The sequence below is a fragment of the Lissotriton vulgaris genome, chromosome 3_1, assembly GCF_964263255.1.
Source record: "Lissotriton vulgaris chromosome 3_1, aLisVul1.2, whole genome shotgun sequence".
NCBI classification, from domain to species: Eukaryota; Metazoa; Chordata; class Amphibia; order Caudata; family Salamandridae; genus Lissotriton; species Lissotriton vulgaris.
In genome coordinates this window covers 506638585-506659973 of record NC_141689.1, presented here as the reverse complement: position 1 = coordinate 506659973, position 21389 = coordinate 506638585, and the positions used below count along the sequence as shown (strand labels likewise).

Sequence of the window (21389 nt, the reverse complement as noted above, 5' to 3'; positions counted from 1 at the left end):
TATACCAGGCCAGCTTTTCACAGGGACAGCACACTATTCTCATACTCATGTCAACGTTGAATGGTTCTTTGTTAAAGAGCCAGTTCTTGTGTGCTCATCATTAGAATTATATTCTCAGGCAAAGTATCTAACACTGTTACAATAAATGTATATTTCTAACACCAGTAAAGCATGAGAACACCTGCAAGAAATTGAGTCAGCAGAAATAATGGTACAATGGCTTTCTGAAATGCAGAAAGTAGGAAGATAGGCCTTAAGTGTAAATGCCAAATTAAAAACATTAAATGTAAGGATGCACTTTTACTATGTGTGTGCACATTTAAACATACACAAATATAATATTCTTTACTAATTCAATTAATTTGGCAAACATGCATAATAAGTAAACAATTTTCACAGAATAAAGTATAATTGTGAACTACATTTGAAAGTACAAACGTGTAACAAAAATGTAAGCATTGCAGAAGTTTTATCGTTTGTCTAACACTAGTACGCTACACATGTAAGGGTTCTTAGAAACTAATAACAAAACCTCTGCAAGATACACAAACAATATAGCTCACGTTCAAGAATCACGAGTAAGGATTTTAACAGTGAAGTAAAGAGGATGGTTTTTTGAAACAATTACACATTACTAATTGTATCCTAATTTTATTACTAATGTAATACACATTATAATTGCAGATTCTCTTATTTATAGTGAAGCATATTCTTGTTTTGGCCTCAAACATCTTTTCATTGAAATTTCATAATACATGGTTTAGCAATACATTCAGTGGGAGAGCCTGTGATATATCCTCCAGTCGCTATTCAATATACAGTGTTTTACTGCAGAGCAAGGTGTTCCATATAATAGATTTCACATATGAGTATTGCTACTTCAAGAAAACAAATATACATCATATATCTCTCCCTCAACAAATACCCTCCTCCTTGCCCTATTCCCTTGTTAACAGAAAGAAGAATAGATGAAAATTAAAAATAACAAAATAGTCAGGCAGCACGGAGGACAAAGACCACTTAACAGGTATTTTTCTGTATAAATGGTTCCATTAGTCAGAACTGGAATAGATATAGTGCTTGCACACAGGAGGGGCAGGCTATGAGAGGAATTCCCTTGGAGAGATAGCTAATCAAGGGACCCCAGGAGTATTCAACGTTTTTAAACTACTCTTGTTAGAACTGGCTATTTTTGGTTGGCTAAGGCTGACGCCAAAGCAAGGCAGAAACCACCATTCTAGTCAGGGCAAGGGAGTCACACGCCAAGATAACCCTTGCTCATCCCCTTGGTAGCTTGGCACGAGCAGACAGGCTTATCCCGGAGGCAATGTGTAAAGCATTTGCGCACGTACACCACAGCAACAACATCCTAGGTACACCACAAAAGGAACTCCACACAAGGTTATATAAAAATAACTTTTGTATTGTCAAAACACATCAGATAGTAATCACACAATATACATTGTGCCAACTGGCACGGGCAATATTCACACGAGATTGTTTACACCAGGACAGGGCCACATGGGCCACTGTCAGAATCAACACTTAGTAGAAATAACACTTCTAGAATTTAGAATAAGTATAGCACAAATTAACAATTATAGGTCACAACCAGTAACCACTGGTAACAGGTAGGTACACACTACGCAATACTAATAACCATAGGCCTAGATCACGCATGGACACATAACCTCTCTAGTATACACTATACTAGGCAAGACACAACCAACCAAGCAGCAGCACACCCCTGGCAGGATTCCAGTTAGAAACAGGAACATTTTGTAAGGGGACACAGCCCCTTTTTATACCCAAAATCCTTTGTCTGGCAGGGTGCAGGCAGTGAGAGAGCCAGCTACAACTGGTTATAGGGAACTCCTTTCACTGGCCAGGCTAGGGACATCAGACACACCAGAGGGGGTGGAGCCAGCATTGTGGAGGGAAAACCCAGCCCTATTCAGGTCCCAGGTGTATCCCTCCCTCACATCAGCATGCTAATCACTCCATTCACCACCGGGGCAGACCTCTCCAGACTCTTGGAGCCAGGCTCACCAGCCAGCTCCAGCCAATCACACGCCAGACACAAATTACACAAACATGCCAACTTCCAGAAGCCGCACTTCCACACTAGACACAATCATGCCGCATATATCATTCTTTCCATTGTAACCACCTGCCATAAGCCTGCATGCATTGCATCAAGGCAGGTGCCTCCTTCTTCTTCCAGGCTGCAGCTATCGCTATCTTCACCGCCCCCTAGCAAAGCCACATCATGTCCTTATCACTTTTAATTTGTCAGGCAATTGTGCCATAGGCCTAAGAGTGCGAATTCAGGAGTGTCTGGAAGTGGGTAACCCAACATTTCTTTGATTTGAACTAGAATTTCAGACCAAAAGGGATGAATTGTCGGACAGTCCCACCAGATATGGCAGAAAGTCGCCTAGAATCCCACAACCTCTCCAACAGTGGTCCAATGAATTAGGAAAAATCTTTATAATTTGTTGGGATGTAAGTACTAATCATATAATAACTTATAGTGAGCCTTCCGCAGGCATCAGAAGTGGTTGTGTTGAGATAAATCTTTCCAGAGTGTCTTCCATTGTCTATCGGTAATGTCTTGTCCCAGAGTGCGTTTCCAGAAGGTAACATGACAATATTCTGGGACGGCAGCATGGGCAGCAGCAAGGAATAACAAGCATTGGCATAGACAATAGGTCTCGCTTTTGGGACCTTATAAGTATTTAGTTATGAAGCACAATATCCTTGGAGCAACAACATTAACTGTTGCATGGTTAAACACCTATTGGCTATGCCAATGCTTGTTTTAACAGAGGTCCTTGGGTTCTACGTAAAAGTTGAACTGATGAATATCACAAAGTCTTTGACCTGGGCCTTCCCTGATCTGTCTGTTTCTCTTGAAGGACCAATTTTGAATCGGTTATGAGGCTGTCACTTTCAGGGTTTCCATAAACTTTCAAGTGGGGTGCCCCTTTTACCTTTTAACTAGAACCGTTATTCCTGAAGACCTTTTGTATGAAGCAGTGTTTTGTTCACTTACATAACCATGAACGGGTGGAGAGCCTTAGGTGATTTTGCAATATCATATTTAAATAGGCTTCGTATGTTCGGTTAACAGCATGATGTAGGTTTAGCAGTTTGAGGATGAGCTCATATGCGATCTTTGTGTATACTATTTTGCATCTCTCCAACTGCACCATTATAGGTGACCTAGCTAGTGCCACCTAGTTGCCATTTTGCAAAAAAGTATTTTATTGAGTTATACATTTTTTTTTTTTTTTGGTGTAAGAAGTTTTTTGCACTTTGCAGATAAATAATACATGTTTCCGCGCCTACAACCTTAACAGGCCGGCTGCACAATTGTATATTCCACAAATTACGTTCTTGGTGTACACGGCCCATCAGCCGACATTCATAGGACCGGCGGCGTTGCGGAAAGTAGCCCATGAAATATAAAGCAGTGCTATATATGCTTACATTCATGGCAGTGATCTTACTTTTTATATATTTTTCCTGAGATAACAACAAAACAAGTAGAAAATAAAAGGAAACCTCCAGAATTAAGAACTCTGTGTCACAGCATCCTCCCCCCTCATCATCAATTTTCAATCTATTACTCCATTCCATGCATGCGGCCGTGGACCCCACCATCAACCATCATCTGTCTCTGTCGTGCCATGTTCTAGTAAATAGGTACGCAAGTACATCCAGTAGTCTCTGGGACGTGACCTGATCGGTAACTCTTCCTCATATGTGGTCAGTATGTCTCGGCAATATGTTAGATCCTCCAGCCAATTTTTTACCACTGGTCCCCGTCTACTGTTCCAATGTAGAGACACCCTTCGTTTGGCCAGTAACAGAGCAACAACACAGAATTTGCACCTCTGTGCTCTTAGTTGCGGGACAATCCCCAAAAGACAGACCTTTGCTCCACATACAAGTGAAGCCCCAAGCATTTCGTTTAGCACTTGTATCACCTGTTCCCAGTATCCTGCCACCTTGCGACAGTGCCACGCCAAATGCATGAAGTCCGCATTCTCCTGCTTTTATCTGATGCATTTGGAGTCATCTCTGAGGCCGTATTTGTGCAGCCTCTGGAACGTATAATACACCTGGTGCAGATATTTTTAGTGAATGATCCTTAAGTTCCCATTGGCGTCAGCATGCCAGTGAGCAGGCAAGTGGTTGCCGACTCATCATTGGAAAGTGGATCTTCCAATACTGCGCTCCATTTGTCCCTCACCCCGTCAGTGCCTCCCCCTATGTCATGTTGTATGCTTGTGTATAATTTCGATACCAGGTGTGAAGCTGTGGGCGTGGTGAGAATCAATTGTAAAGGCGCCAGCGCCTTGGGCTCTTCCGGGTAAGTTGGAAAGTGTTCTTTTATTGCCCTTTGCAGCCTGTAGTAATTAAAACTGAATAGTAGTGTTGGGTTGCTAATATACTTCAATTTGTCTAGCGTCTGAAAGACTCCATTGTCGTATAGGTCGCCTAGTTTGTCTATTCCTGCCCACCGTAACAAATCCATTCCAACCCGTTCCTGTGTGACCGAAATATCCGGGTGGTGAGCCAGTGGAAGTGCAGGTGCATAGAGTGGTAGGCTGTCCGCTGCTTTCCCCATCAGTCTCCACGCTTCCGTGGTGGTGTTAACAGGATTAATGTCATGGTCGTGTAGCCTAGGATGTTTGTGCGGTAGTATGTTAGCTAATGGGATCTGGTCTGCATCCCCTGCCTCCACGGCCACATGGGTCAAGAAAGGTATTTCGTGATACCAGTAATGCGCAAATTGCGCCTGAGCGCACAAATAGTAAAGATAGAAATCTGGGACCTTGAAACCCCCTTTGCATATGGCAGTGTCATAGTGTGTAGGTCCAGCCTGGCCTGCTTTCCCGCTCAGAGCAGATTGAGCACCAGTGTTTTGATGTTTCGGAATACCTCCGCCGGGGGTTTTATTGGGATATTATTGAACAGATAAAGGAACTTTGGCAAAAGTACCATTTTAATGATCGCCGCTCTGTCCGCCAGGGATAATGGTAGTTTATTCCATTGCTTAATTTTATCTTCTAGGGACGCTATTGCTCTGCTATAGTTAGTTCGGATAACCAATTCGGGATCCCTATGAAACCATACTCCCAAATATTTCGACGGTTCATCCTGCCATTCCAGTGGATAGTCCAAGGGCGTTGGGTGTGTGCTGTCCGTCAGTGTCAAAATAAGGGATTTAGCCCAATTGATCTGCAATCCGGAATGTTGACCAAATTTAATTTATTCCCTTAATAGCAGATTGAGGTGCTGTTCCGGATTCTTTACGTATAATACCATGTCATCTGCATAGAGCGAGATGTGTATGGGACGTGTTGGTAGTTGTATGGCCGAATAATGGTGGTGTTGTCTGATTTTGCAAGGTAGGGGTTCTAATATTAAGGCAAATAGCATCGGTGAGAGTGGGCACCCTTGTCTAGTGCCTCGGCAGATTGGGAATGGCTCTGAAATATACTTATTTATTCTAATGCGCGCCGTTAAGTTTTTGTATAGCATGGAGACCCACCCCATGAATATGGGGGGAAACCGCATACGTATCAAAACTGCTTGTAGAAATGACCAGTCAATGGTGTCGAACGCTTTAGCAGCATCCAATAATACTGCCACAGCCTTTATTTCCGGTGCCAAGTAGTGAGCTAATGCAAATAGTGTGCGCATGTTATGTGCGGTGGACCTATCCGGGATGAAGCCAGATTGGTCAGGTCGTATTAACAGAGGCATAAGCGGTTTCAGCCTATCTGCCAGTAGGCTTGCTATTATCTTCGTATCCACGTTTAGCAGTGAGAGGGGGCGATACGAGTCGCACTTATCCTCTTCCTTACCCGGCTTTAAGAGTGCAATAAGCATAGCCTCCCTCATAGACAGTGGCAGAGTCTGGGCCTCGTGTGCTGCTCCATAGAGTCTCACTAAATGCGGAGCCAGCAGGTCTGCAAACGTCTTATAAAATTCTGTCACGAAGCCATCAGGCCCCGGAGCCTTGCCGTTTGGTAACCGTTTAATAGTATCTGTGACTTCTTCCACAGTGATGGGACGAGCGAGGTATTCCCTGTGACCGTCTGCTAACCACGCAATTTCCACGTCTGCCATATAGGACAATAGGTCCTCCTGCGGGAGTGATGGCCGTGCTTCATAAAGCGTACCATAAGACGTCATAAATTCTTTTGTTATCCCCTTGATGTCCCCGACTACCTCTCCTGTGTGGGTACGTATGGATGTTATGTGTTGGGGCGCTCATCCCGAGCAAATTTTTTCGGCTAGTGCTCTGGCTGGCCTGCCTCCTTCCCCATATAGTCTGGCGGTTCTACGCTTGGACACATATTTAAGTTCGTCAGTGGCAAACTGCCTGTGTTCCACCAGTAGGGCCTGCATTTCTCCCAATATCTTAGTGTCTCCCGTCTGTGTGTAGGTCTATTCCAAAGTGTGCATAGCACTCTCTCGTGTATGTAGCTGTTGCCGTATGTCCTTTAGGATACCTATGGACGTACTGATGCACACCCCTGCATCGTGGCTTTAAAAGCTTCCCACAGTAGGCATGGGTCCTCAGTCGTGGGGCAGTTCAATTCAAAATAATCTACCATTGCTTTATGAATGGTGTCTACATATAATGTGTCACGTAACGCTGCTGCATTGAAAGGCCAAGAGAAAGGTGGTGGCTCGTAGTGTGGGACATTGACCTCTATTAGCACAGGACTGTGGTCAGAAAGCGTTTGTGGTAGGTGTTTGACATGTGTAACCCATGTTAGTATTTCCTGCGTGCCCAGCCAGTAGTCCAGCCTAGACCAACTGTTGTGTGCTGCATTAATGTGTGTCGCTACCGCCTCCCCTGGGTGACGAACCCTCCACAGATCTGCCAACCGTAGATCATCCATGGCATCTCGGATCATTTCTCTCGCTTTAACATGTGGTTCCAACGTATGTTTCGACCTGTCAAGCCTGTCCTGTAGCGCTACGTTGAAATCACCACCCCAGATTATATGTTCAGCTTGGATGTCAGCTATGCTGTGCCACACGCTCCTAAAAAACCCAGGATCGTCAGTGTTAGGGCCATAAGTGTTCACTAATGCTACCCGCTGCTGTCGTACCGTACCCACTACAATTATGCTTCTACCATCAGTGTCTCTGTGTATGTGTGAGATCGTAAAGTGTACCCCCTTTCGTATCAATATGCTAACCCCCCTAGAATAGGAGGAGTAGTTCGAGCTGGTGACTGATTCCGCCCATTTAACGCCTAGCGTGGATGTGCTGTTGGATGCCATGTGGGTTTCCTGCAGGAAAGCTATGTCAATGTGTAAGCAGTCAAAATATGCAAACATCTGCCTTATTTTTTTCGTGTTACCTAGGCCACGGACATTCCACGTGATGAATTTTAGTGTGCTAGGTCGCGACACGGCTGTTGGTGGTTCGCCCATCGTGTCTTGCTAGGTGTCTTGTTAAGCATGGTAGGTATGTGGGATGCTTCAATTTCCAGTTAAACATCAATAACTTGTAATGGGGTATATCATTTGTTGCAATACTAAGTATGAATAAGGAGGTCGCCATGCTTCTCAGACACAGTGATTCTAACTGAAAAACTCCCTGTCTCCCCGCCCGCCCTCCACCCACTTTAGCGCCCAAACTTTGCCAAAGCCGTCCCCCTTCAACAGTTAACCTCATAATGGAACTTGAATTGGGGCGCACCCACTTGGGGGTGTCACCAGGTACACACATCTCCATCCACATAGTGGACGTGGACAGACGCGTGCGCTTTCGTCAAAACTTTGCGATAATTATCTTTCACTCCCTCGTCCTCCCGCCAACATGTAACAGCAGTATGATGCAACACAATCATAGTCATTTATGCCTGCCATGTTGCTGGCGTGCAAATCGGCAACTTTTACCCCTAGTGCTAGTTTAACACATTCGTGGTGTCCAGTGAGACAGTGCTGTGGGGCCCAGCTCCATGTCTGTGCACCCTGAGCTTAGGCGTCTACCACCCCCATGACCAACGGGTTCAGAGTACTGTTCACAGTGTGGGTTTGCAAATCTCGCCCTTGTTCAAGAGGCCTGTCCTACACCTCCTGTCCATAATGCACCATCTGTTTACTCACTGTGTAAGAGACCGTCTCGTGCCAGATCAGTAGTGATGTTCATGTGCACAATACATTCGTGTTCTCGTTGCCATGTATCAATCCATTCCAAATGTAGTGCCTTGACCCTTCGTTGATGCAATGACCGTCAACACTCTCGCCAATCCATGTCAGTAGCAGGCCGTCGTTAGGTCCGGTTCATCCTGCAGAGCGATGTGATTTGTCATCTTCATGCCGATTCAGTCGATATCACTTGTCGGTTCGTCTCGATGCTGCGCTTTCCGCCGTTTCCCCAATTTCTTGAGATACTCCTGTGCCGCTTGAACTGTAGGAAGAATAACAGGCTTTCCCGCGTTTGTAATTTTGAGTTTCGCCGGGTAGAGCATGACATACTCCAGTCCGAGATCATGGAGTTTCTTTTTCACTGGAGCAAATTCTTTACGCGCCAACTGCACCGCCATGGTATGGTCCGGATAGAATTCCAGGGTATTTCCCTGATATGCGATTTTACCCATGTCTCTGGCAAGTCTGAGGATCGTGTCTCTGTCCCTGTAATTGAGCACGCGAGCAATAATCATGCGCGGGGCAGCACCCGGTTTTGGTATGGGCGCCAGGTAGCGGTGTGCACGTTCAATCAGGAACACCGGTGACAACTTTTCAGTGCCAAAGATCTCTTTTAGTAATGTCTCGACGAAGGTCTCCATTTTGCCAGTGTTGGTGGACTCCGGCAGGCCCGAGATGTGGATATTATTGCGCCTAGATCTGGCTTCCTGGTCCTCAACCTTTGCACGTAGGCTCTCCACCGTTTTTTCTAGGCCACCGCAGATTTTCGACGTAGCTTTGGAGTCGTCTTCCACCGTAGAGATCCGTTTCTCAGCTTCCACAATTCACTCGTCATGTTTTTCTATTTTCGCCACCATATTGTCCACTCGTAACATCACGTTGTCCAGTTTGCTGTTCATCTCCTATAGACTTTGCTGGATCGCTCGCAGCACCAACTCCATTCCAGACCCATCGGCCATCTCTTGCTCTCTTTCCACATCTGAGATGGTCGCGTTATTCTTGACCTGTTTCCTGGTCTCGAATGGGAGTTTGGTTTGTTGTTTATCCGGCTTTCCCATATTACCAGGTTGTGGTGGTGGACTTCGCCTAGTCGCTCTCGGGCTTATCGCTGTCGGAGTACTTGCAGTCGATAGGTTGCGGCGTGCCGGTGTTCTAGCTCCCCACTGTGAGGTATTCCTATTCATCAGATGTTATATGGGTGTGCTTGTTCCTTTGTGCCTGCCCAATGTTATCTAGGCACCCGGCCGCCCTTATAGTCGTTCCCCCTTAGGGCTCCACATGTTGCACATACCAGTCGTACTGTATCACTGCAGTCCCCAGAGTACGCGGGGCTCCCACGGCGCAGCAAGTCTTATGTTGCACACCCTGCAGTAGTGCCAGCATACATGTTGTAGTCGGCGGGCTTTTCCCGCTGCTGGTAGTTGCTTCAGTTGCACAGCAGGCCCCTCTAAGACCGCGCCTCTGCGACTGACCGTTATGGCAGCTGTGATATACTGGGGATAGCGATCCGTCACACTCTTACGGGGTGGGGGTGCGCCCTTGCTCGACAATACTCTCAGGACCCGCAGCCCCAACCGGCCGTCATGCAAAGAGTTCCTGCACTTGTGGCTACATGCGTCTTCTCCCCGGGTAACCGCCGCTTCATTTCACTTGCGTTCCAGCGCCGCCGCCATCTTGTGGTCGCTGGAACGCATCCCGTGTTGCTGTGTTCTCGTCGTCCGCATTTGACCCCAGCCTCCTCGCAGCGCTATGCAGCAGACAGTACCTCAGTGCTACCTTGAGCTGGTCCAAATTATGCCGGCTTCGTCCTCATAGCTGCTCAAGTCGCCATCCGCAGCGCTCGTCAGGCGTGGCCATTTTGAATCTCCGCTCGGCGCCGCGGTGTATTTCTCCGATATTTTCTTCGGTGGTTCCTATTTCGGCATTTGGGTGCTAGGGTTGTGTCGGCTGCTCATTCCGACGTCCGCTGCTCGCTTTTTCAGGTCATTGGCGGCAGATTTGGAAGGTGAAAGGCCGCTAGTATCGCGCCCGTCCCGCGGAGCTGACACACTAGCCAGCCATTCCGCAGTGCGCCCTCTAGCGCCCCCCCATTGAGTTATAAATTTACACCCTTGGCCCATGTGTTAATGTGGAGCCCAGATAGTAGCCCCAATGTGTTTGGGGTGTCCTACGGCTTGTGGACAGTTAGACGCAAGATTTTTAGGTTTCCTTTTTTCAAATATGAGGGTCATAATTGTTGCTACATTTAATTATGGGCAGTTTTTCTTCCAGTGATATGGTCATTTGATAATATTTACCAGATTCCCTCATTTATAATACATTTTTATGTTAGTGTTTGGCATATGTTTGATAGCGCACTTGATATGAAGCTAGAAAGACTAGAGAAAATACATTGACCCAGTAGTGTTTAAAGACCAAATCTCTATAGCACCCTGCATTACACTTCATTTGGATTGCTCTTACCCAGGGGGTCTCCAACATTTTATGTAAAAAGACATACTTGAAGTCAAAGAAAAAAATCCTGAGTTTGCACTATTATCAATGTTGTAACTGCGACTAGTGGCCACCGTGTGCAAGATTACCAGTAGTGGTCACTTTAGTACATCAGACATGGTTGCCAGCAGTGGTGTACGCTAGTCCTCGTCAATTTGAAATGCCTCTAAATGGGTAGAAGGCTACAACCATAGCTGTAAAGCTCCTGGCATTAGGCAAACATTATTGATTCTCTCCAATGCTGCATGATTTATTACTCAAATATCCACTTCAATGATATTTTGGCATTTCAACCATTTTTTTCCAAATATAAGCGTAACAGTTCTGAAAATGTGTAACTTTTTTCTCTCATATACACATTTTTTAACTATGGCATACACATATTAATTTAATCAAGCAACATTTTCAAATGCTTACCGCTGGCCTGCACACAGGAGGGCTATATACAGGTGATGGAGAGCTACTATTAGTCCGCGAGCTACATGCTGGAGAAGGCTGCTCTGACCTGAGTAACACCTGAGGGACCTTGCTGGCGTTGTTTAGGAAGGAAACCCTGGATCTGATATCAAGTATTCTCTGATGTCCACATGCAATCTCCGTTCTCCTCATGGTCCTGACGCCCAATGTTACATGTGAGGAGGATTTGCTCTGTTTCACACGGTTATCCCCTTTCCTATCAAGACTATGCTGGAATAGGTCATTAAAAATATGTCTTTCATTACCCAGGTCTGTTTTTAGTTTATTCAAGAGGCGATGTGATTGTTGTATGTTTTAGTGGTTGGGGAAAAATCCAATTGAGAGGGACATTGTTTACCGTGCCTGTTGGCTGTCAGTGTGGGGAAGAATTTCTTTGTGCACAAGTTAAGTCAAATCTTTTGCTCTAATGGTCTAGGCTTGTCACGTGGTCCCCTTGCGGACATTTGGAGTCAGTGAAAGATGGGTGAAGGGGTAGTGTCAGCACATCAAAAGAAGGAAGGGGGCAATGCTATGATTTAGGATTGTTTAACATAACTTTCCCGACTTTAATTATTTTGACCGTGTCAAATATATTGCCTGGTAATTCCTTCGTTTTCAGTTTGTGCGCAGCATTAACTCCAATGATTTCATCCTGGCCTGTTGTAGAATACCTGGAATGGTCTTTGTAGGAAAGTGGATTATTATTTTGGGTGGACAATGATCAATAAAGTATTTAAGCAGTACATCTACAATACTTTAAAAAAAAGACGAAAAACATAATAAAATTACTCAACCAATTTTTAAATCGAGAGAAAATGTGTAAAGTTAAAATAAGACCAAAATAATATAAATTCAATCAGGGGAAGCAGAGATTTAAATGAAAATAGTTTGAAAAAGCGTTACACTCTGGACCTTTCTCCCTTTCCATTATTTCATCTCCATTCTTATCCTCCTTTTGAAGCCTTTATGAAAAGAGCATCTACTTTCTCAGTCTTGTCTGATTGTCGACAATGTTACCTTATGATTGATCTTCCCTTAATTTGTATAATTGTGTGTACCTGTCAAACACTTTAACGAAACAGTTTGTAACTATAATGCAATGATGGAAAACACATAGAGAGGAATTACACTGAAGTTACTGGGTTGTATTGTTACAGAATGGCGAGCACCTCAGCAGGCCTATCAAATAAAAGAAGCCTTAGATTGCTGACACAGTACCTCCATCTTTGTAGGAGGCCTGATGCTTAGAAACCCATGTCTGGATAAATAGGCGGAGGACACTTAACAATTTTCACTCTTTCTTGACTTCATCCGTCAGTGTGACTTTCAGCACAGAAAAGGAGCTGAGAATCCCAAACTGGAAATTAAACCAATAATTATTGAGCTCTGCCTCTCACCTGGACAGGGCCCTGATAGGAGGTAGACGTTAAGGTTCAACCTCCTCTCTTGGAAGGGAAGGATGCCACCACACAGTATAGTTTAACCACATTAAATCTGAGAGCAAGATTACTGAAGTTTTTAATGCTGGCAGAATTGCCAGGCTGAGCTCTGTATGGAAATGTTGAACAAAGCCTGGAAAACTTTTGAAATTACTTGTCCCTTGCATGAAAGTCAGACACTATTTTTTTAATGGAGTAGAGAGGTGTATGATTCAGCCACCTGCCTAGTAAATGCATGCATTATCTCTTTGGTTGCGACGCAGCTGCTGTTACATGCCAAACAATAATACTCATTTAATGTCCGTTCTTTACGACGCGTAGTTGGGAATCATTTTGCATGACTTAAAAATACACAGGGCCATATTATCAAGAAAGGGCGATACATTATCGCCACCTTTATCGGGAGAAAATGGGCTTGATAATGCTCTATTACTTACCGGTAATCTTCATTACTCCGGGTCCTGTTGTCCTCGTCCCATTCATAACAATGTGGAGATAGCCATCTCCCGACAGAAAAAAAGAGCAGAGGCATGCTGGGAACCTAATACTGCCCCTCCCACCGGTAGTACATAAGCAGTACTTACCCAGCATCCCGTCTGTATAACCAAGCCCAGACTGGAAGGCTGGCCCCCCGGGAGGGAGGGAGGGGCGTATGAATGGGACGAGGACAACAGCACTCGGAGTAATGAAGATTACCGGTAAGTAATAGAGCATTAACCCCAGGTCCCTTATGTCCTTGTCCCATTCATTACAATGTGGAGAATCCCAAAGCAGAAAAGCCGGCCATCTGAAACCACAAGCACACCCAGGAAACCAAACTAAACGCAGCAACCCAAGGGAGCACCGAGAAGGATGGAAGGGGGACCGCAGGAAGCAACCGGCCAGCAACTCAGAACAGGACAGCAGGGCCAAAACAAGGACCGGAGATAACCAAGAAAAAAACAGAAGGCCAGGGCCACACAAAGGAGGCCGCCAACCAGAAAAACAGGAGACAGGGCAAACAGGCCAAAAGGACATGGTCAAGGACAGACAAGCCCGCCCAGCCCAGAACCACCAGGAAGACACATAGGACCTGGCACCCGCCCAGACACCGAGCAAACCCCGACCGCCCCAGAGAGGGCCAAAGAAAGAAGCCCATCCAGGCAACAGGCCCAAGCCCCCAAACCAACAAGGAAGGAGGAAGGCACAGGCCAGAAACCGGCCCACCCCACCAAAGCGAACAACCCGGCCAGCAGAGGGCACAGAGGAGAAAGCCAACAAAACCCTGCAGAGGAGGCCAGGACTGGGGAAGAAAAACCAGCACCACCAGGGCCACCAAACGACAACCAACTGCACCACAGAGGGAAGCGCCCCAGCAAGAGCCCAGGAGCAGAACAGGAACTTGACCCCAACCAAACCACAAAGGACAGGGAAGGAGACAAAAACCAAACACCAGAAGGCCAAAAGCCCCGCAGGGAAGAAGACTGCCAACCGAACAGGGTGGACAAAAACCCAGAACAGGCGGAGCAGAGGGAGCAACCCTGAACTGGAACCGCAACACAGAGATAAGACAACAACAGAAGCTAACAAGGTGGAGGACCGCAAAGGCACCCAACACCCAGGCGAAGCACGCAGCAAGCAACGAAAAAAGCCCCAGGGAACACAGCACCCAGACCAGAAATGCACCAGGCCCTACCCCAGCCAACACCGAAGAGGAGCCAAGAGACAGCACAAACCAGGGCAACAAACGCACAAGGAACCAGGAAGCCAGGCCCGGAGCCAAGCAACACACCCGGGCAGGAGGACCCACAGGCCCAACCAGCCCCTGAAAGGAGCCCACGCAGAGCCCAGCGCAAAGAAAAGGGCAGGGAGGTTGACAGAGACTCCCAGCACTCCACCACCGGACCAACTGCAAGGCCGGCAGAAAAACAAAACGCAGGAAACCAACAAACGGAAACCAGAAGAAGCAGAGAAGGCAGAGGGCCAAGCAGCAGCAGAGCCCGGACAACCCGCAGCCAGGAGGGAAGACCTCACAGGCAAGAGGCACACCACAGAACCTCACCTCAACCAAAGAGGGGGGGGGCTCCAAAACAGACACACACCGGGAACAGAGCCCGGGGAAGCAAGGGAAAAAAACAGGAGCTAGCCAGGACAACCGAACTAGGAAAAACTAGGAACACCAAGCAAAACTCGCCCAGAGCTCAGGAAGACAAGGAAGCTCAGCCAGAGGACACGACAAACCAGCAGGAAGCTGGCAGACCAGGAGCAACAGGAGGCAACCCCGGACATGCCAACCCAGAAGCACTGAACACAAGGAACCCACACGGGACCGGACAAGGGAACCCGAGGTGAACCAAGCCCACGAAGAGGGCCGCCGGCAGGAGCAGGCCCAGAAGGACCCACCAGGACAACACCAGACACCAAGAGAACGCCCCACCAGGACCCACAGAGAGATCACAGGCAGTGAAGCAAGTCCGAAAAAAAGGGCAACCAACAGACGCCCCAGCAGACCAAAAGAGGGGAAAAACAAGCACCAAGCCAGGGACACAGCAAGTGAAAGAAAGCAAGGCCCAAACAGCAGAGGCATGAACCCCAGGGAACCAAAATGCAAACCGCCCCCAGAAGCACACCCCGAGGGGGAAGCAAAAGGAAAGGGAGCTAAGAAGCCGACAGCCACAGGCACCCCAGGCGGCCTCAACCAGGAACAAACCAGGCCCAACCAAGCGGAACCAAAAAGACCAGGTGAGCGCAAGCTCGCCAGCGGAATCAGGAGGAGCGACCAGCAGAGGAACTGAGCCTACAGCACAGGCAAGAACCCCCAGTAAGGGAGAGCCGACCCAGCACACCCAAGGCCAGACCACAGCACCTGCACCAACAACACCCCTAGGAGCAGGACAGCGCAGGAACATCAGAAAAGTGGGCAGAACCCCGGCAGGACCAGGAACCCAAGAGAGGCCAAGCATAAGCGAGCCGAGGGCCAAGCACGCACAGCAGAGGCAAAGCAGCGAAGAGCAACAAAGCCCACAGGCACATAACGGAGCACAACACGGGAGCCCAGGAGGGAACGTGCCAAGCGGACAAGCCGGCACAGACCCGCTGCAAGCGGCAGAGGAAGAGCAGCGCCAGCCCAGGCAGGCTGAGGCCGCCCGGGAGCAGAAGGCAGCCAAAGCAGAGAGCCAGACTGGCGACCAGGCCCCCGCAGGAGAAACAAGTCCAAAAAAGACAGCACACACGGCATATCAAAACACCAGCAGCACAGCACACACCAGCTCAGCAGCCCAGCCACCCAGAACACCCAGGAGGCAGGAGCAAAGGACGAGGAACAGCCCAAACAGGGAAGAATCCCTGCCCCGCAGACCAACACCGAGGGCAAAAGCGGGGAAGCAGCGCACCGGCAGAGGACAGGCAGCGCAAGCAGGAGGCTCCAGGAAAAAACACCAGGAGACACCGCCACCCAACACTGCCACGGCAAACCCGCCAAAACAGAACAAGAGCAGGCGGACCGGCACCCCACACAAAAAAGAGGCACCACCGGGCGAGGAACCAGGACCAAGCCACACACCACTGGGCACCCGGCACCCCCCTCACCCCCTCAGCAGGAGAGAGGGGGCCTGGAAGCAACCTAGAGGAGCAGAGGGCCAGAATTACAGGAACAAGGGCGACGAAGCTGAGACACGAACCTCAGCTGCACGGGCGACCGCAACAGCCGGGAGACTACCTCCACTCCCAACACTCGCAGAGGAACCAGGCAGAAGGAGAGCAACAGTGCAGCAGGCACAAACCCCTGCAGCAGAAGAAGGACACAGACACACAGCAGCCACGCAGAAGGCGGAGCAAGGAGCCACGGACCCCAACACCACTGATGCAGATCAGCAGCGTGGCACCAAGAAACCGCATAGCCAGCTTAGAAAGGTGCAGGCCGTCAACACTGAACTGCAGGAGCCGGCACCAAGGTATGTATGTATGCAACTGGCCATATAATCGTACCCAGGTAGGTCCTGCCAGAGCCATGTAACCCCCTTTGCAATACCAGCCTCCGCCATGGGTGCAAGGGCATCAGAAACTGCCCTATACGAAGCGCTGCTCGAACTGGGGACGCGCCTCAGCAGAGCACACAACCACACTGAGAGTTGCGGATGCCGGCTTCTCGTCAACCAATAAAAAGTTAACGCTCTGGATGGGATGTAGCTCAGTGGAAGAGCGCATGCCTGGAAAGCATGAGGTCTCGGGTTCAAACCTCGGCATCCCAAGGAGCCGCCTCCATGAAAGTCAGAAGGCCAACCTGAAAAGAAAGTAGACAGGAAGCCGAAGCACAGAGCCAGGACACGTCCAACGGTGAAAGGCAGAGTCAGTCCAGCAGGGAGACAAACCCGTGACACCGCCGAACACCACAACAAAACAGCAACGCAACTCAAGGACGAATTCCGGCAGCCCGGGGAGAGCAATAGAGTACAAATCCGCTATGCGGGACTTACCCTGGAGCAAGAGCCAGACACCAACAGCAGCAGGGCCCCCACCCCAACAGCGGGAAGGCACAGCACACAGGAGAGGCGGCATGCCTCCCCATACGCCCAGCAACAGGAGACGAGCCCAAGACCCGGAAACAAACTCCAAGGAGCTGCACCAGCCGCAAAGGGCCCGCAGGCCAAGCAGCACACCGGCCAAGAATGTCATGACCCCCCAGCAAGCCCGGCAGGCCGGGAGACAGACCTGGAAAACCACCCGCCCGCAAAGCCAGACAGTCGGGCGGGGGAGGAAGAAAGGAACACCACTCCAGCCCAGCAGGAGCAGCAGAACAGCACACCACGCCCATTCTGTCGGCAGACAGAAAAAAAGAACAGACGGGATGCTGGGTAAGTGCTGCTTATGTACCACCGGTGGGAGGAGCAGTATTTGGGTCCCAGCATGCCTCTGCTCTTTTTTTCTGTCAGGAGATGGTTATCTCCACATTGTAATGAATGGGACGAGGACATAAGGGACCTGGGGGTAATATGGCCTTGTGAATTCCCATAGAAGCCCATGTTAACACCAGAACCTGGACTTCTATGGGAATTAACAAGGCCCTATTATCAAGCCCATTATACCCGCCTTAGCAGCAGTTTCTTGCCGATAAAAGCGGTGATAATGTATCGCCCTTTCTTGATAATATGGCCCTGTGTCTTGGTTGAAAATCTGACAGTTTGCGTTGCTTAGGCGAGACCTAAAAAAAGGAGGTGGTACTCTTGGCGGCCCCAGCCTCTTTCACAAAATGCTCTATTGTTGTGAGCTCTCTAGTTGCAGCTTCCCGAACCTCTGAATGTAAATGCCAGTGTCTATGCTGTTGGTAATGGAAGTGCTCAGAGCTCGGAGGGATAAAGTCCCATTGACAATGCTCAAACAGGGTGAGCCAGCCCCCTCCCTCCACGAAAGAAATGAGCCAGTTTGTGTGGCCGGAGAGAATGCCAGGTTGAAGTGAATTAGAGTGAATGAGAAGAGGAACATCTTCCAGGCGGTTGACTTAATCATCTCATCCGATGTCTTAAGGGTTGATCTTGTAGGGGTGCTTAAGTAGGCATTTATGGGGCATTCTGATTTTAGTTTCCATATGATATCCAAGATGATTCTCCCCACTATTTCCCTATCTATATGGACCAGTATTTGTCTGACTCATGCTGGGACCATTTAGTAATTACTCGTAATTGGGCTGCTTGCAATAATGATGGAAATCCAGGAGAGCTAGACCCCCTTCATCCTTCAGTCGCCTAAGCAAGTCGAAGGGTATTCCGCCAAATATAATTGTGTAACATAGTTTAGAGTGTATGCAGATAGTCCTGATTGAGGTCAACGGGGATGTTTTGGAAGAGATGAAGAAACTTTGGTAAAACCGTCATCTTGATTGCATGTATTTTGCCGAGCCAGAATATATACTATACATGGGGGCCCGTTGTCTGAGGTCAACATTCAGTTGTCGTGGGAATGGAGGATAGTTAGCCTGAAACCAGTTAAATAGCTCGGTAGATCTATTGTTGCCCAGGTAAGTAAGCTCTTTTTTTGCCCCCCTGAAAGGGGGTCAAGGCCACCAGCACCTTTATATCTACGTCAGATAATGTAAGATTAAGGAGGAAGGACTTAGGTTAATGCGCAGGTCCGCCACCTCTTCGAGGAGTCGTAGCTCATTTTGCAGCGATTTTAGGGAGTATTGCGGAGTTGTGAGAGTTAACAAAATGCCATTGGCAAATAGTGACATTTTATGTTCCACTGATCTGAAACTGATCCCATTTCGCCGGCATAGCCCTTATCTTCGCTGCCAGGGGTTCCATACTAAACGCAAAGAGGAGTGGGGAAAGGGGGCATCCCTATCTCATCCCCCTTCCCAGAGCAAATAAGTCCAAACTGACCCAGTTAACTAGCACTCTGGAGCAGGGCATAGCATAGTTAGCTTGGATCATAGCTGTAAAGAAATCACAGAAGTCAAATTACTTCAGGGTGTGTAATAAGAAGGACCAATCCACCCGGTCAAATGCCTTCTCAGCATTCACATCAAGTAATACTGCTGGTATGTGTGTTTTTAGTGGCATTCTCCATCAGATGATTCACCCTTCTCACGTTATCGTGCATCTGCCTGCTAAACCAGGGCAGTGCAAAAAAAACTCTGTCGCACTACGCGAAGTCCAGCAAGCGGCGGAGTGTGTTGGATAAATGCTGTTTGCGATGAATTTCAGCGCCAGATGTTTGTCCGCAGTGTGCAATCATCACGAATGGCACCATGCACAGTGCAAGTGGGCGCTGCTTCCTCTCTGCTGCGCAAGTAGATTTTTACTTAAGCAGCAGCATACTCAACTCATACGGGGAATTTTTCAAAGCGAGCAGTCGCGAGCATACGCAACCACTCGCAATGAGAAATCTCACCGCCCGCTTTCAGAAATCTCGCTGGGAGGTTGATTTTCCACACTTGGGATTGCCAACTTAATGTTGACGAACGCAAATCAGGAAAAATCTCGCCGGGAGGTGGCTTTTCCTTGCTCGTGCTCACCAACTTGACATTGATTAACGCAAGCGAGGAAAAAAACTTTGCTCCGCGAAGTGACTTTTTTCGGAACTCCGCGAGCTCCTCATAACACATAGCGCGTAAAACTCTGCAAACTCCACGACTCCGCAAATTCTGCCTTAGAATTGGTTGTAGGCATTGTTAGGAATCGCTATCTTCTTCTTTTTAAATTATTGGTTTTACTTGGAAATTGCATTTTAAACTTGAATTGCACTAAAAAATAATAATGTTTTTGTAATCGCTCCGCACGCCCAAGACGGCTGTTTCCGGATCCCTTGAATGCTCCTAGAGACTCCCCCGGTAGCAGCTAATCATGCTGCGAGAGGGTGGAGCTGAGGGCGGGGAATGGAGGTAAATGCAACACGCTGCGCTGGAGCGCAGTGGACGCGCCGGTGGCACTCCGAAGACGCGCCAAAGGCAAGCCCGTCTTCGCTCGTCCATGCCCAGCCGGGCCCAGGGTCCAGTTACGATGCCCGTTCCATTACTTATCCCTCTGAAACGTTGAAAACTATGCACTCTACCCTTTTGCACCCCACCTGTGAAATGTTGTCTCTTTTATTTGAACACAAATCTTCACTAAACGGATCACCTTCCCTGAAATTCAGACTCCCATAACCCCCAAGTACATTTTACAGAATCAGGCTAAACCAGGGGCTACGCCCCTATCTGTCTACTACCTAAATACCCGTTCCCTTGTCAAACATCAGCTGGACATTTTCCTCCTCTTGCTCACAAACAAACCTAGAATCCTACTGCTGACTGAAACATGGCTCACCGCTGACTCTGCTCCTGATATGTTGGCGGCCCTCCCCCCTGAATACTATATCATACATGCTAACCACTCACCTGGTAAATTAGGGGGGGGAGGTGGCAGCAATCATTCATACTAATTATAAGTTCTGCTCCTTGACATGTCTTCCTCTCAAGGAAATCAAGAATATAGTAATAAAACATGAATCTATTTACGACTCCTTTGTTTGTGTCTTAATCTACAGGCCTCCATATCAGATCCCTCTTTTTCCCCTTGCACTCAGTGAACAGATGGCTAAACTTGCGATTGATCACGCTAAGGTCCTCCTTGTGGGAGACTTGAATTATTGGTACAAAGATCCTCACGAAGGACCACAATCGGTTGAGATGTCTGATCTTCTCACTAATCTAAATTTCACCCAACAGGTCTCATCTCCCACTCATCAGAAAGGTCACATTCTTGACCAAGTCTGGACTAATGGCCTGACTAACTCCATCCCCACTATTGCACCATGTATCTGGTCTGATCACAACCTGCTAAAATTTACACTTGGATTACTGTCATTTGAGAAAATTAGCACGGCCAAAGTTGGCCTTGTTAGGAAATGGAACACTGCTAATAAAGAAGATTTCCTCTGCACGCTATCTAAAACAGCCCCGTTGCTTGGCACAGATATCGACACCACAGAAGGGAATGTATCTGAATGGCTACTGAAAGCCAGTAATAAGCATGCCCCTCTTAAAAGAATAAAATTAGCCTGTCATACCGACACACAGATATGGTTCACCACTAGACTCAAAACCCCAAAAAAGGCCTTACGCCAACTGGAGAGGCAGTGGCGACTAAAGTACTGTCCTAATAAAAAACTCCTTTACACCACAGCCAGAAAAGAATATAAGAAAAGCATCCTTATAGCCACAGCTAATAATTTTTCCACATGCATTCTCAATTCTAATAAGAACTCTAAATAAATATTTACTATAGTCAATGAACTATCTAACCCAGAGAGAATCCTACTGAAGGCTTTGCCCTCTCAAGCATTGTGTAATTCACTCAAT

The 21389-nt window shown here is 47.8% G+C and overlaps 1 non-coding gene across 1 annotated transcript; it reads left to right on the top strand.

The window, feature by feature from the left end:
- Nucleotides 1-16731: 16731 nt before the first annotated feature.
- TRNAS-GGA (transfer RNA serine (anticodon GGA)) lies at nucleotides 16732-16803 on the top strand. Its single transcript has one exon. It is a non-coding gene; the product is annotated as a tRNA-Ser (tRNA).
- Nucleotides 16804-21389: the final 4586 nt, after the last annotated feature.